General features: G+C 35.5%; 1 protein-coding gene and 1 pseudogene across 1 annotated transcript in view; both read right to left on the reverse strand.

Annotated features, from left to right (window-relative positions):
• Col5a2 (collagen type V alpha 2 chain) overlaps positions 1-14,755 on the reverse strand; it is a 149,384-nt gene that overhangs the window by 118,369 nt on the left and 16,260 nt on the right. The window lies entirely within an intron of this gene.
• LOC120094964 (U2 spliceosomal RNA) lies at positions 5,718-5,847 on the reverse strand (annotated as a pseudogene).

Here is a 14,755-nt window from a genome sequence, read left to right on the forward strand (position 1 = left end):
TATAAACAGGACCCAGATTTTTGCTGCATACAGGAAACACATCAAAGTGACAAAGACAGACATTTCCTCAGAGTAAAAGGATGGGGAAAAATTTTTTTCCAAGCAAATGGTTCCAAGAAACAAGCTGGAGTAGCAATTCTCAAATCAAATAAAATTGACATTCAAGCAAAAGTTATCAAAAAAGATAAGGAAGAACACTTCATACTAATCAAAAAAAAAATCTACCAAGATGAACTCTCAATTCTGAACAAATGCAAGGGTACCCACAATCATAAAAGAAATTTTGCTAAAGTCCCAAACATACATTCCACCTTACACAATGATTGTGGGTGACTTCAACAGCCCCCTCTCATCAATGGACAGATCATGAAAATAGAAATTAAACCACAGACACAGTGAAGCTAACAGATGTTATGAACCAAATGGATTTAACATATATCTACAGAACATTTCACTTTAAGACAAAAGAATATACTTTCTAAGCAAATCATGGTACCTTCTCCAAAATTGACCATATAATTGGACACAAAACAGACCTCAACAGATATAAGAAGAGAGAAATAATTCCATGCATCCTATCAGATCACTGTGGAAGAAGAATGATCTTCAATAACAACAAAAATGACAGAAAGACTACATACATAAGGAAGCTGAACTATGATCAACTCAATGATAACTTAGTCAAAGAAGAAATAAAAAAGAAATGAAAAGCTTTTTAGAATTTAGTGAAAATGAAGGCAAAACACACAAATATATGGGAAACAATTTTTTTACAGTACTAAGAATAAAACTCATAGCTCGTTGGAGTGCCTGCAAAAAGAAATGAGAGAGAACATACACTAGCAGTCTGACAGCACATCTGAAACCTTTAGAACAAAAAGAAGCAAATACACCCAAAAGGAGTAGATAGCAGGAAATAAACTCAGGGCTGAAATCAACAAAAGTAGAAACAAAAGAACTGCACAGAGAATCAACAAAACCAGGAGCTTGTTCTTTGAGAAAATCATCAGGATATATAAAGCCTTAGCCAGAGAAACCAGAGAGCGCAAAGCAAGTATCTAAGTTAATAAATTCAAAAATGAAAAGGGGAGCATCATAGAAACTGAGGAAATTCAAAACTCATCAGATCCTACAACAAAAACCTATACTCAACAAAATGGGGAAATCTGGAGAAAATGGACATAGACAGATACTAGGTACAAAAGATAAATCAGGATCAGAAATGAGATCTTAACAGTCCCATAACCCCTAAAGAAATAGAAGCAATCATTAAAAGTCTCTGAACAACAACAACAAAAATCAGGGCCAAATGGGTTTAGTGCAGAATTCTTTCAGACTGTCAAAGATGACCTAATACAATGACTCTCCAAACTATTAACAACAACAACAGAAGGAGCACAACCCAATTCCATTTCTGAAGCCACAATTATGTTTATACCTAAACCACACAAAGACCCAGCAAAGAAAGATAACTACAGACTAATTTCCCTTATGAATATTGATGCCAAACACTCAATGAAATTCTAGTTAACCCAATCCAAGGAAACATCAAAATGATCATCCATCATGATCAAGTAGGCTTCATCCCAGGGATGCAGGTATGGGTTAATATACTGAAACCCATCAATTTAATCCACTATGTCTACAAACTCAAAGAAAAAAAACACATGATCTTTTCATTAGATGCTGAGAAATCATTTGACAAAATTCAACACCCCTTCATGATAAAAGTCTTGGAAAGTCAGTAAACATAGTAAAACCAATATACAGCAAACCAATAGCCAACATCAAACTAAAGGGAGAGAGACTTGAGGTGATCCCTCTAATATCGGGGACTATACAAGGCTTTTCGGTCTCTCCCTGCCTATTCAATATAGTATTCCAAGTCCTAACCAGAGCAATGAATTACACAACAAAAGGAGGTCAAAGGGAAACAAATTGGAAAGAAAGATGTCAAAATATCACTATTTGCACAAGATATGATAGTATACTTAAGTATACTATCCACCAGAGAACTGCTATAACTGATAAACACCTTCAGCAAAGAGGCTGGATATAAAATTAACTCAAATCATTCGTCTTCCTCTACTCACAGGATAAACAGGCTGAGAAAGAAATTAGGGAAACAGCACTTTTCACAATAGTCATAACTGATATACCTCAGTGTGACTCTAGCCAAGAGAGTCAAAGATCTGTATGACAAGAATTTCAAATCTCTAGAAGTAAGTGAAGATCTCACAAGATGGAAAGATTTCCCATGCTCATTGATTGGCAGGATTAGTATAATCAAAATGACCATCTAGCTGAAAGCAATCTACAGATTCAGTGCAATCCCCAACAAAATTCCAACTCAACTCTTCATAAATTCTGAAAAAGCAATTTGCAAATTCATTTGGAATAACATAAATCCTAGGATAGTGAAAAGTATCTTCAACAATAAAAGAACTTCTGGGGGAATCACTATCTCTAACCTCCAGCTGTATAACAGAGCAATAGTTATTAGAAAAGAAAAACTCTATAGTATCTGTACAGAGACAAGAAGGCAGATCAACGGAAAACAATTGAAAACCCAGAAATGAAGCCACACACCTGTGGCCACTTCATCTTTGACAAAGGAGCTAAACCATCCAGTGGAAAAATGACAGCATTTTCAACAAATGGTGCTAGTTCACCTGAAAGTCAGCATATAGAAGAATGCAAATTGATCCATTCTTATAGCCTTGTACAAAGCTCAAGTCCAAATGGATCAAGTACCTATACATAAAACCAGTCTCACTGAAACTAATAGAAGGGAAAGTAGGTAACAGCCTTGAAAACATGGGCACAGAGGAAAATTTCCTGAACAGAACATGAATGGCTTATGTTCTAAGATCAGGAACCTACAAATGGGACTTCATAAAATTGAAAAGCTTCTGTAAGGCAAAGGACACTGTCATTATTACAAAATGGCAACCAACATATTGGAAAAAAGATCTTAACCAACCTTACATTCGATAGAGGGTTAATATCCAATATGTACAAAGAACTCAAAAAGTTAGACTCCAGAGAATCAAATAACCCTATTAAAATGGGGTAAAGAGCTAAACAAAGAATTCTCACCTGAGGAATATGGAATAGCTAAGAAGCACCTAAAGAATTGTTCAACAATCTTAGCCATCAGGGGAATACAGGCTTGGGTGAGGGTTTCTCCTTCATTAATTTCTGTATGTTGCTCCAGAAACTAACTGGGAAGATGACTGACTGTAAACTTTGAACAAAATTAATTTATTTGTAAAAGGAATGTAAAAATACTTAACTGGTTAATAATCCCGAACATTAATATTTGAAAGATAACTAAACTTAAACTCTCCACAATCACAAAGGAAGTATTAGTCAATATATTTAATGAGGGGCATAAATTTCATCAAATTCTAAGCATGAATAATTCTTAAAGAAACACACAAGGTAGTTTTACTTGTAGCCATCTTACCATTACACTATAAAAAAGCAATGACTTTCACATCATTAACCCCTCAAATTTCACATTACAAAGACAGTACAGTTAAACTGAAATGGATACTACAAATGAAATAAAAGATGGCACCTCCCCTCAAATCATTACATTAAAATGACAACACAATTAACATGTAAGGATGAAGGCCAATTCACATGTAACAAAGACAACTGCAACTGACCATTATAAATGCCATAAAAGATGGCTTCTCTTTTCATTGGGTTGAATCTAAATTTGAAACCCATTTTAACTGTAACTGAAGTTGTAAGGGCTGTAAAATATGGCACAAAAAACACAAGTAATTTATCAAGTAATTATATTTCAGGATAAATAAATGAATGAATGAATGAATGAATGAATGAATAAATAAGTAAATAAAATTCCACGGTTACATATACTGGCATTTCTCTTACTTAATAGACAGATTTTAAAAAAGAGAGCAAGATGAAGACTTTCTTTTACATTTATTTATTTTTTAATATGTGTGTGTGTGTGTGTGTGTGTAACCACAGGTACACACATGTGGAAGTCAGAGGATAGCTTGTAGTTGTTGGTTCCTTGCAGGTCTCAGGATGGCATTTATTTTTCTAACAAAAACTCACTAGATCATATGATAGTAGGTAGCATAGGTAGGATAATATTTTCAATGATATATTCATTGATTAACATACAACACATCTCTTGGGATGCATAGTTATGTTCTCTAATGTGCCATGTGGCATTCTACCATAGGTTCTAAGAATGTATTTCAGTCATCAGGCTTGTCAGCAAACACCTTTACCCAATAGGCCATTTCACTAGTCAGATTTTTCGAAAGGAAAACTCCACAGTAACATTTACTAAAAGACAGCCTTTTATTTACTGTTCATAGAAGGGGCTTAAACACATATTTCCAAAAATTATGTATGTGCTGTTTGGCAGCAATTTCCAACTTAGTACAATGCAAATGTAAAATTTTATGTGTAGCCTCAGTTGTTATGGTTTGCTTAAGTGTGTAATTATGTATGAGGTCAACATGGAAAATTAGCCATCAATCATAACTGGGAAACATTTCTGAACAATGTGTATGTCTTTAGGAATCAAACTAGAGAACTCACAGTCTGCTCCAGGGACTCTGACACACCTGAGTGCAGAGGTAAGACCAACACTTCTGCTCCGAGGGACCTGCCTGGCCCTCAGGACACAGGAATCCCAGAGCAGTCTGGGACAGGATCCTTCCAGTTTCTGCCTGCACCTGGAGCTGACCCAGTCCAACAGCTGTCTGTGCCCAGATCCCCTAGTGAGGGAGCAGGACTCTCAGAAGTGCAGACAATCCTGAAAGCACAAAGGAGATCACCACTTCTGCTCACATTCCTGGCTCAAGAGGAACCCACCTGGAGCCCTCTGGACACAGGAACCTAGGAGCAGTCAGGGCCAGCATCCTTCCAGTTTCTGCCTGTGCCTTGAGCTGACCCTGTGTCACAGATCTCTGTACCCAGATCCCACTGGAAGAATGCTGGTCTCCAGGAGTACTGACATACAAATTTACAAAAAGGTCAAGCCACAGTCAGAGACAGCAAGACCAGCTAACACCAGAGATAATCAGATGGTAAGAGACAAGCACAGGAAGCTAAGCAACAGAAGCCAAGGCCGTTCACCATCATCAGGACTCAGTTCTCCCACCAAACCAAACATTGCATATTCTAACACACCGTGAAACCAAGAATTTGGATTTAAAATCAAATCTCATTGTTATGATAGAGGACTATAAGAAAGAAAGAAAGAAGTCCCATAAAGAAATACAGGACAACAAAGGGAAACAAGTAGAAGCCCTTAAAGAGGAAATGCAAAAATCCCTTAAAGAATTATAGGAAAACACAACCAAACAGGTGAAAGAATTGAAGAAAACCATCCAGGATGTAAAAATGGAAATAGAAATAATGAAGAAATCACAAAGGGAGACAACCCTGGAGATAGAAAACCTAGGAAGGAGATCAGGAGTCAAAGATGCAAGCATCACCAACAGAATAAAAAGTTAGAAGAGAGAATCTCCAGGGCAGAAGATACCACAGAAAACATTGACACAACCATCAAAGATAATGTAAAACACAAAAAGCTCCTAACCCAAAACATCCAGGAAATCCAGGACACAATGAGAAGATCAAACCTAAGGATAATAGGTATAGAAGAGAATGAAGAGTCCCAACTTAAAGGGCCAGTAAATATCTTCAACAAAATTATAGAAGAAAACTTCCCTAACCTAAAGAAAGAGATACAAATAGACACAAGAAACCTACAGAACTCCAAATGGATTGGACCAGAAAAGAAATTTCTCCTGTCTACACTTGATCTTAGCCAAAAGGCCGAGAAGCGATCTCCTGTCATATAATAGTCAAAACACCAAATATATAAAACAAAGAAAGAATATTAAAAGCAGTAAGAGAAAAAGGTCAAGTAACATATAAAGGCAGATCTATCAGAATTATAACAGAACTCTCAACAGAGACTATGAAAGCTAGAAGAACCTGAACAGATGTCATACAGACCCTAAGAGAACACAAATGACAGATCATGGAAACAGAAATGAAATAGAGACACAGAGAAATTAAAATAAGCTATGAGCCAAATGAATTTAACAGACATCTCTAGAACATTTTATCCTAAAACAAAAGAATATACCTCCTGGTACCTTCTTGCTAATTGACCATATAATTGGTCATAAAACAGGCCTCAATAGAATCAAGGAGATTGAAGTAATCCTAGGCATTCTATCAGATCACCACGGACTAAGGCTGGTCTTCAATAAAACAAAAGAATAGCCACCAACACAAAGAAGTTGAGCAATGCTGTATTCAGTGATAACTTGGTCAAGGAAGAAATTAAAGACTTTTTTACAATTTATGAAAATGAAAGCACAACATACCGAAACTTATGAAACACAATGAAAGCAATGCTAAGAGGAAATATCGTAACTCTGAGTGCCTCCAAGAAAAAACTGGAGAGAGCACACACTAGAAGCTTGACAGCATATATAAAAGCTCCAGAACAGAAAGAAGCAAAAAAAAAAAAACCTAGAGGAGTAGATGGCAGGAATAAATCAAACTCAGAGCCGAAATGAACTAGGTAGAAACAAAAAGAACTATACAAAGAATCAACAAAACTAGGAGCTGGTTCTTGAGAAAATAAAGAAGATAGACAAACCCTTAACAAGACTAACCAGAGGACACATAGACAGTATCCAAACTAATAAAATCAGAAATAAAAAGGGGACATAGCAAAAGAGTCTGAGGAAATTCAAAAAAATAATCTGATTCTACAACAAAGGTCTATACTCAGCAAAACTAGAAAATTTGGAAGAAATTGTCAATTTTCTAGACAGATACCCCGTACCAAAGTTAAAACAGGATCAGATACCACATAAACAGTCACATAACCCCTATAGAAATAGAAGCACTCATTAAAAGTCTCCAAGCCAAAAAAAGCTCAGGACCAGATGGGTTTACTTCAGAATTCTTTCAGACCTTCATAGAAGACCTCATACCAATACTATCCAAACTATTCCACAAACTAGAAACAAACAGAACACTACTCAATCTCATCTATGAAGTCACAATTATGTTTATACCCAAACCCCACATAGACCCAACAAGAAAGAGACCTTCAGATCAAGTTCTCTTATGAATATTGAAACAAAAATACATAATAAATTCCCTGCAAACTGAATCTAAGAACACATCCAAAAAATCATCCATCATAGGCAGAGACGCAGTGATGTTTCAATATATGGAAATCCATCAATGTAATCTACTATATATAAAAACTAAAAGAAAAAAAAACCACATGATCATCTCATTAAGTGCTGAGAAAGTATTTGACAAAATTCAACACCAGTTAATATTAAAAGTCTTGAAAAGTTCAGGAATTCAATGACCATAACTAAACATAAAAAAACAATATACAGCAAAACAATAGCCAACATTAAAGTAAATGGAGAGAAACTTGAAACAATTCCACTAAAATCAGGGACTAGACAAGGCTGCCCACTCTCTTTGCTCTTATTTAATATAGTACTCAAAGTCAGAGCAATCAGACAACAAAAAGAGGTCAAAGGGATATAAATTTGAAAGAAAGAAGTCAAAATATCATTATTTGCAGATGATATAATAGCATACTTAAGAGACCCCAAAAGTTCCACCAGAGAACTACTAAGCCTGATAAACAATTTCAGCAAAGTGGCTGGATATAAATAAACTCAAAAGAATCAGGAGCCTTCCTCTACTCAAAGGATAAACAGGCTGAGAACCATAACAAAGCAAATGAAAGATCTGTAAGACAAGAACTTCAAGTCTCTGAAGAAAGAAATTGAAGATCTTAGAAGATGGAAAAATCTCCCATGCTCATGGATTGGCAGGATTAATATTGTAAAAATGGCCATGTTGCCAAAATCAATTCAATACAATCTCCATCAAAATTCCTAATCAATTCTTCATAGAGTTAGAAAGAGAAACTTACAATTTCATTTGGAATAACAAAAAATAAACCAGGATAGTGAAACCTATTTTCAACAATAAAAGAACTTCTGAGGGAATCACCATCCCTCACACCAAGCTGTATTACAGAGCAATAGTGATAAAAATTGTATGGTCACTTGATCTTTGACAAAGGAGCTAAAACCATCATGTACCTCAATTTCTGTACTCATTCCTCTGTTGAAAGACATCTGAGTTCTTTGCAGCGTTTGGCTATTATAAATAAAGGGGCTATGAACATAGAGGAGCATGTGTCCTTGTTATATGTTGGAGCAACTTTTGGGTGTATGCCTGAGATTTACCAATAGATGGGTCCTCAGTTAGTATTAAGTCTAATATTCTGAAACCTCCAGATTTATTTCCAGACTGGTTGTACCAGTTTGCAATCCCAACAACAAGGAGAAGTGTTCCTCTTTCTATACATCATCCCTACTATCTACTGTCACCTGAGTTTTTGATTTTAGCCATTCTGACTGGTATGAGGTAGAATCTCAGGGTTGTTTTGGTTTGCATTTCCCTGATGACTAAAGATATTGAACTTTTATTTAGGTGCTTCTCAACATTCTGTATTCTTTAGTTGAGAATTATTTGTTTAGCTCTGGGTTTTCGTTCTCTAGAGTCTAACTTCTTAGATAATAGCCCTCAATCAAATGAAGAATTGGTGAAGATCTTTCCGCAATATGTTGGTTGCATTTTGTCCTAAAGACCATGTCCTTTCTCTTACAGAAGTTTTGTAATTTTATGAGGTCCCGTTTGTCATTTCTTGATTTTAGACATAAGCCATTGGTGCTCTGTTCAGGATGTGTTCAAGGTTCTTTCCCACTTTCTCTTCTATTATTGTCGGTGTATCTGGAGGTCTTTGATGCACTTTTACTTGAGCTTTGTACAAGGAGTAAACAACAGGTTAATTTGCATTCTTCTACATGCTGACCTCCATTTGAACCACTGCCATTTGGTGAAAATGCTCTTTTTTCCCACTTAATGGCTTTAATCCCTTTGTCAAGGATCAAGTGACCATAGCTCTGTGGGTTCATTTCTGGGTCTTCGATTCTATTCCATTGATCTACCTGCCTGTCTCTGTACCAGTACCATGCAGTTTTTATCATGATCGCTCTGTAACACAGCTTGAGGTCAAGGATGGTGATTCCCCAGGAAGTTCTTTTATTATTGAGAATAGTTTATGCTGCTTTTTTTTTGCTTTTTGCAAATGAAATAGCAGATTGCTCCTTCTCATTCTGTGAAGAATTGACTTGGGATATTAATGGGCATTGCATTGATCTTGTAGACTGCTTTCAGAAAGATGGCCATTTTTACCATATTAATCCTGCCAATCCATGAGCATGGGAGATCTTTCTGGCTTTTGAGATCATCTTGGATGTCTTTCTTCAGAGACTTGAAGTTATTGTCATACAAATATTTCACTTACTTGGTTAGAGTCACACCAAAGTATTTTATATTACTTGTGGCTATTGTGAAGAGTTTCATTTCCCTAATTCTTTCTCAGCCTGTTTATCCTTTGAATATAGAATGGCTACTGATTTGTTTGAGTTAATTTTATATCCAGCCACTTTGCTGAAGTTGTTTATCAGCTGTAGCAGTTCTCTGGAAAACCTGGAGTTTTGGGGGTCACTTAAGTATACCATCATGTCATCTGCAAATAGTGATAGTTTGACTTCTTCCTTTCCAAGTTGGTCCCTTTGAACTCCTTTGTTGTCTAATTCCTCTGGCGAGGACTGGGAGTACTATATTGAATAGCTAAAAAGAGAGTGGGCAACTTGTCTAGTTATCGATTTTAGTAGGATTGCTTCAAGTTTCTCTCCATTTACTTTGATGATGGCTACTGGTTGCTGTGAATGGTTTTAACTATGTTTAGGTATGGGCCTTGAATTCCTGATCGTTCCAAGATTTTATCATGAAGGGGTATTGAATTTTGCCAAATACTTTCTCAGCCTCTAATGAGAAGTTCATGTGCTTTTTACCTTGAGTTTGTTTATACAGTGGATTACATTGATGGATTTCTGTATAGTGAACTATCTGTGTATCCCTGGGATGAAGCCTACTTGATCATGGTGAATGATTGTTTTGAAGTGTTCTTAGATTCAGTTTGTAAGAATTTTATTGAATATATTCATGAGGGAAATTGTTCTGAAGTTCTCTTTCTTTGTAGGTTCTCTGTGCGGCTTAAGTACAAGCATAATTGTGGCTTCAAAGAACGAATTGGATAGTGTTTCTTCTGTTTCTATTTTGTGGAATAGTTGGAAGAGTATTGGTATTTGGTCTTCTTAGAAGTTCTGATAGAATTCTGTACTAAACCCTGGGCTTGTTTTTTCGGTTTGGAGATTTTTAATGACTGTTTCTATTTCTTTAGGGGTTATGGGAATGTTTTGACTTTGGTACCTGGTATCTGTCTAGAATATTGTCCATTTCCTCCAGATTTTCCAGTTTTGTTGAATATAGGCTTTTGTAGTAGGCTCTGATAATTTTTTGAATTTCCTCAGTTTCTGTTGTTATATCTCCCTTTTCATTTCTAATTTTGTTAATTTGGATATTGGCTCTGTGCCCTCTGGCTAGTCTGGCTAAGGGTTTGTCTATCATGCTGATTTTCTCAAAGAACCAGCTCCTGGTTTTGTTGATTCTTTGTATAATTCTTTTTGTTTCTATTTGGTTAATTTCAGCTCTGAGTTTGATTATTTACTGCTGTCTAATCTTCTTGGGTGAATTTGCTTCTTTTCGTTCTATAGCTATCAGGTGTGCTTTTGAGCTGTTTGTATGCGCTCTCCAATTTCTTTTTACAGGCCCTCAGAGCTGTGTTTTCCTCTTAGCACTGCTTTCATTGTATCTCATATGTATTTTTTTATGTTTCCTTCATTTTCATTAAATTCTAAAAAGTCATCAATTTCTTTCTTTATTTCTTCCTTTATTTCTTCTTTGACCAAGTTTTCATTGAGTAGAGTATTATTCAGCTTCCACGTGTATGTGGCTTTTCTGTTGTTTTTGTTGTTATTGAAGACCAGCCTCAATCCATGATGATCTGATAGGACGCCTTGGATTATTTCACTGTCCTTGTATCTATTGAGGCCTGTTTTGTGACCAATTATATGGTCAATTTTTGAGAATATACCATGAGGTGCTGATAAGAAGTATATTCTTTTGTTTTAGGATGAAATGTTCTATAGATATCTGCTAAATCCATTTGGTTCAGAACTTCTGTTAGTTTCACCATATCTCTGTTTAATTTCTGTTCCATGATCTGTCCATTTATGAGAGTGGTGTGTTGAAATCTCTTTCTATTATTGTATATGGTGCAATGTATGCTTTGAAATTTAGTAAAGTTTCTTTTATGAATGTGGGTTCCCTTCCATTTAGAGCACAGATGTTCAGAATTGAGAATTCATCCTGGTAACTTTTGGTTGTAAGTCAATTTTATTTGATATTAGAAGGCTACTCCAGCTCGTTTCCTGTGACCACTTGCTTGGGAAATTTTTTACCATCTTTTTACTCTTAGGTAGTGTCTGTCCTTGTCTCCGAAATGCATCAAAATGCTGAGTCCTCTTTACATATCTCATCTGTTGGTCTGTTGGGGAATTAAGTCCATTGATGTTAAGAGAAATTAAGAAATAGTGATTGTTGCTTCCAGTTATTTTGTTGTTAGAGGTGGAATTACCTTTGTGTGGCTATCTCCTTTTGATGTTGTTGCAAGAAGATTACTTTTTTGCTTTTCCTAGGGTGTAGTTTCTTTACTAAAGGAGGCAGAGGCAGGAGGATCCGGAGTTCAAAGCTAGCCTGGGCAGACTGTGCTCTTAACCCGCAAACCACCTCTCTAGTCTTGTCACATGTCTCTTTTATCTATTTTATAACTCCATATTTTTCTCCTATACCTAGAATGCCTTCTCATAGCCTCTCTTGTGTTGTATACTCTCTTCATACTGTCCTCTTAAATAGATCCACCTTATGTAAAGTGTTCCATATTCAATACAGTCCTGGCAACGACCATTTTTGTTAATATCATCATGGTTCAAATATTCTACTGTCTATACTAGAATCCTCTAGTTATAGTATAATTTAGATTGCATTTAATTTAAATAAACTTTAAATGACACCATGCTCTCAGTAGATCATATTGGGCATCATGTTTCCAGACATCCAGTTTTTTATCCTTTATGGTATTTGTTAAGTGAAAACATTCTTTTAAAATAATATACATGTATATTTTCTTCATTTAGGATCTAATGTCTATAGTAATCTCTTGTGGTTACAATAATAATCTACCACAAACAGCAGCTTATACAACTAGTTTGAGGAGTCAGAAATTCCAAATAGAGATCTCTTGCACATCATGAAGATAGCAGTACTTCAGGAAGGATGAGTAAACCATTCTTTCTCTTGCATTTTCCAGCTACTGGAAGCTTCAAATATAATCTCTGATTGACAGTTCCTCCCCACTGTTAAGGCCTACAAGTTGGGCAAATCTAACTCCTGGTCTTGTTCCTGTCACTGTTGTAAATTATTTCTACTCACTGAATGATGTGAAGCCTACAAATATATTTCTTACATTTAGAAGTTTAGAAGTCTAAAATGAATTTCACCAGACTAACCTCACAGTGTTATCAGGCCTGCCCCTCTGGAGATCCTAGAATATACCCCATGTCTTTGTCTTTTTCTGTTTCATAGAAACAGCATGAATTTCTCCTGTTCCTACCAAAATCAGAGAACACCTTCAAATGTCACTCTAGCTCTGAGGTTTGCTTTTTTTCCCTGCCTTCCTCTGGACAATATCTCTTCTGCCTTCTTCCTTTTCCATCACTTTGGTGCTCATAGGATGCCTAGCCAGTTAATGCAGGCTAACCTAGAGGCCAGCTTTTGGCCACCGTGACTTCTTCAACTAACTTTACCTTCCTTTTCTGCAGTAGGCAATATAAACATGGGTTATAGAGATTAGAGAGATTAGCTGCAGTAACAAAAGGATTGGAATAAACCCTAGGTTCACAGAAAGACAATGTATCAATGGTATCTAAATTCAGGTCTATCTATTACTAGAGATAATACATTTCCAATGAATATTAGAATTAGAACATAAATTCTACTCTAGTACAGACTTCAGGTCTATATGCTTGTGGACTGCCTCACTACTACTACTGTAGCCTAAAAAACATGGTTGGGTCAACTACATACACTTAATAAATGAGTATTTACTGAATAAATTACTCTTCAAATTCCTTTTTATCTAGGTATACTGTTGCATACCTGTAATCCACTCAGGAAGTGGAAGTTTAAATGTTTTGTAATATGACTTCAGTTCTAACCATCTATATTTTGCCCATCACAGTGAATGGAATGCATGCTATGTTGAAGAAAGCAGCTAATCTAAAAAAAATTAAACTATTTTCTACATATATTTTTCCTAAATGATGTTTCTGATATATATTATATACCAAATAAAATCCATCCTAAAATTATACCATCATATCAAATTACTTTCTTTCTCTTTCCTCTTTACTATTGTTCACTATTGTAATTTTTATAGTCAGTTTTTAAAGTGGTGTATAATTATGTACTTCTTCTAAAGTCAGCCTAAAGGCCATCGAGCCTCAGGAATGGTTCCTTTCTCCATGCCCTTCTGAGCTGGCATTTCAGGCATATGCAGGATATGTGGCTTTTACATGAGTACTGATGTCTAGCCTTGTGAATGATTGGAAAGAAAATGATCTTAGCCACTGAGCCATCTCTTTAAGCCCCAAAATACTTTGTTATTGGTACATGCTTTAATATACTTCGAAGAAACACTTTTCCAAAAGGAAAATTTAAAGATGGGTTTATGAACCCAGGATTTGGGAATCTATACTAATAAAAGGATTTTGAGGTTGAGAGGAACAAGGCCCAGATTCTCAGAGAGACTATATCTCAAAAAAAAAAAAAGAGAGAAAGAAAAAGAAAAAATAGACCAGAGAGTGATACTCTGCCCCTCCTCTCACACATACACATGCACATATATAAGTAAATAAGCCTTTAAAATACATCTACAAGTTTAACTGCAAGCAAAAGACCAAACAGTTATATAGAAAAAGTATAAAACATTTACTAAAATACTTTCTAAGAACATTTAAATAAAATACACAAAAGACATAAGAATACTTTTAATATTATGCCTTCAGTAATAATCATGTAAGTGTGCCCATGCTGTCTGTTTAAAGAGGTAATAGCTGGATCACTTTGCAACCTGACTTCATAGAGTCTACCGAATGGAATTCTAATCTAGACTATTGTCTTCCTCAAAGTGTCTGTCATGCATACCAGTAAAAGAGCGGCTGGGATGTAATGAAAACCAAAAATGTGGGCTAATTTTTCAGTGGAGTTATTTTTCAGTGTGGTATTCTTATTTGATGTAATCTTTGCCAAGTGTTTTTTCAGGATGTCGTGTTTCCTTTGTCGTGTGCTAGCTTGAAGACATTACTTTTAGCATCAATGAAATCACTAGAAATATAAACTAGTTAGAATATAACATATTCATACATTACACTTTCTTTCTGTCTTAAATAGAAAATGGTAGGCATTTAGTTTTTAAATTTTTATATTCTATACCTTTATTTCTCTTTCCCTTCATAGGCAATAAGTTCATGTTGTACATACTATTGCATCTCCATAACCTAGAATAATATCCAAATATACTAGATATCCAATGAATATTTGCTGACTTTTATTTGCAAATGTTATAGACAATGGCTCAATAATGATTTGTTGAACTCCTAAGATTCAT

Source organism: Rattus norvegicus, chromosome 9, assembly GCF_036323735.1.
Source record: "Rattus norvegicus strain BN/NHsdMcwi chromosome 9, GRCr8, whole genome shotgun sequence".
Taxonomy (NCBI): Eukaryota; Metazoa; Chordata; class Mammalia; order Rodentia; family Muridae; genus Rattus; species Rattus norvegicus.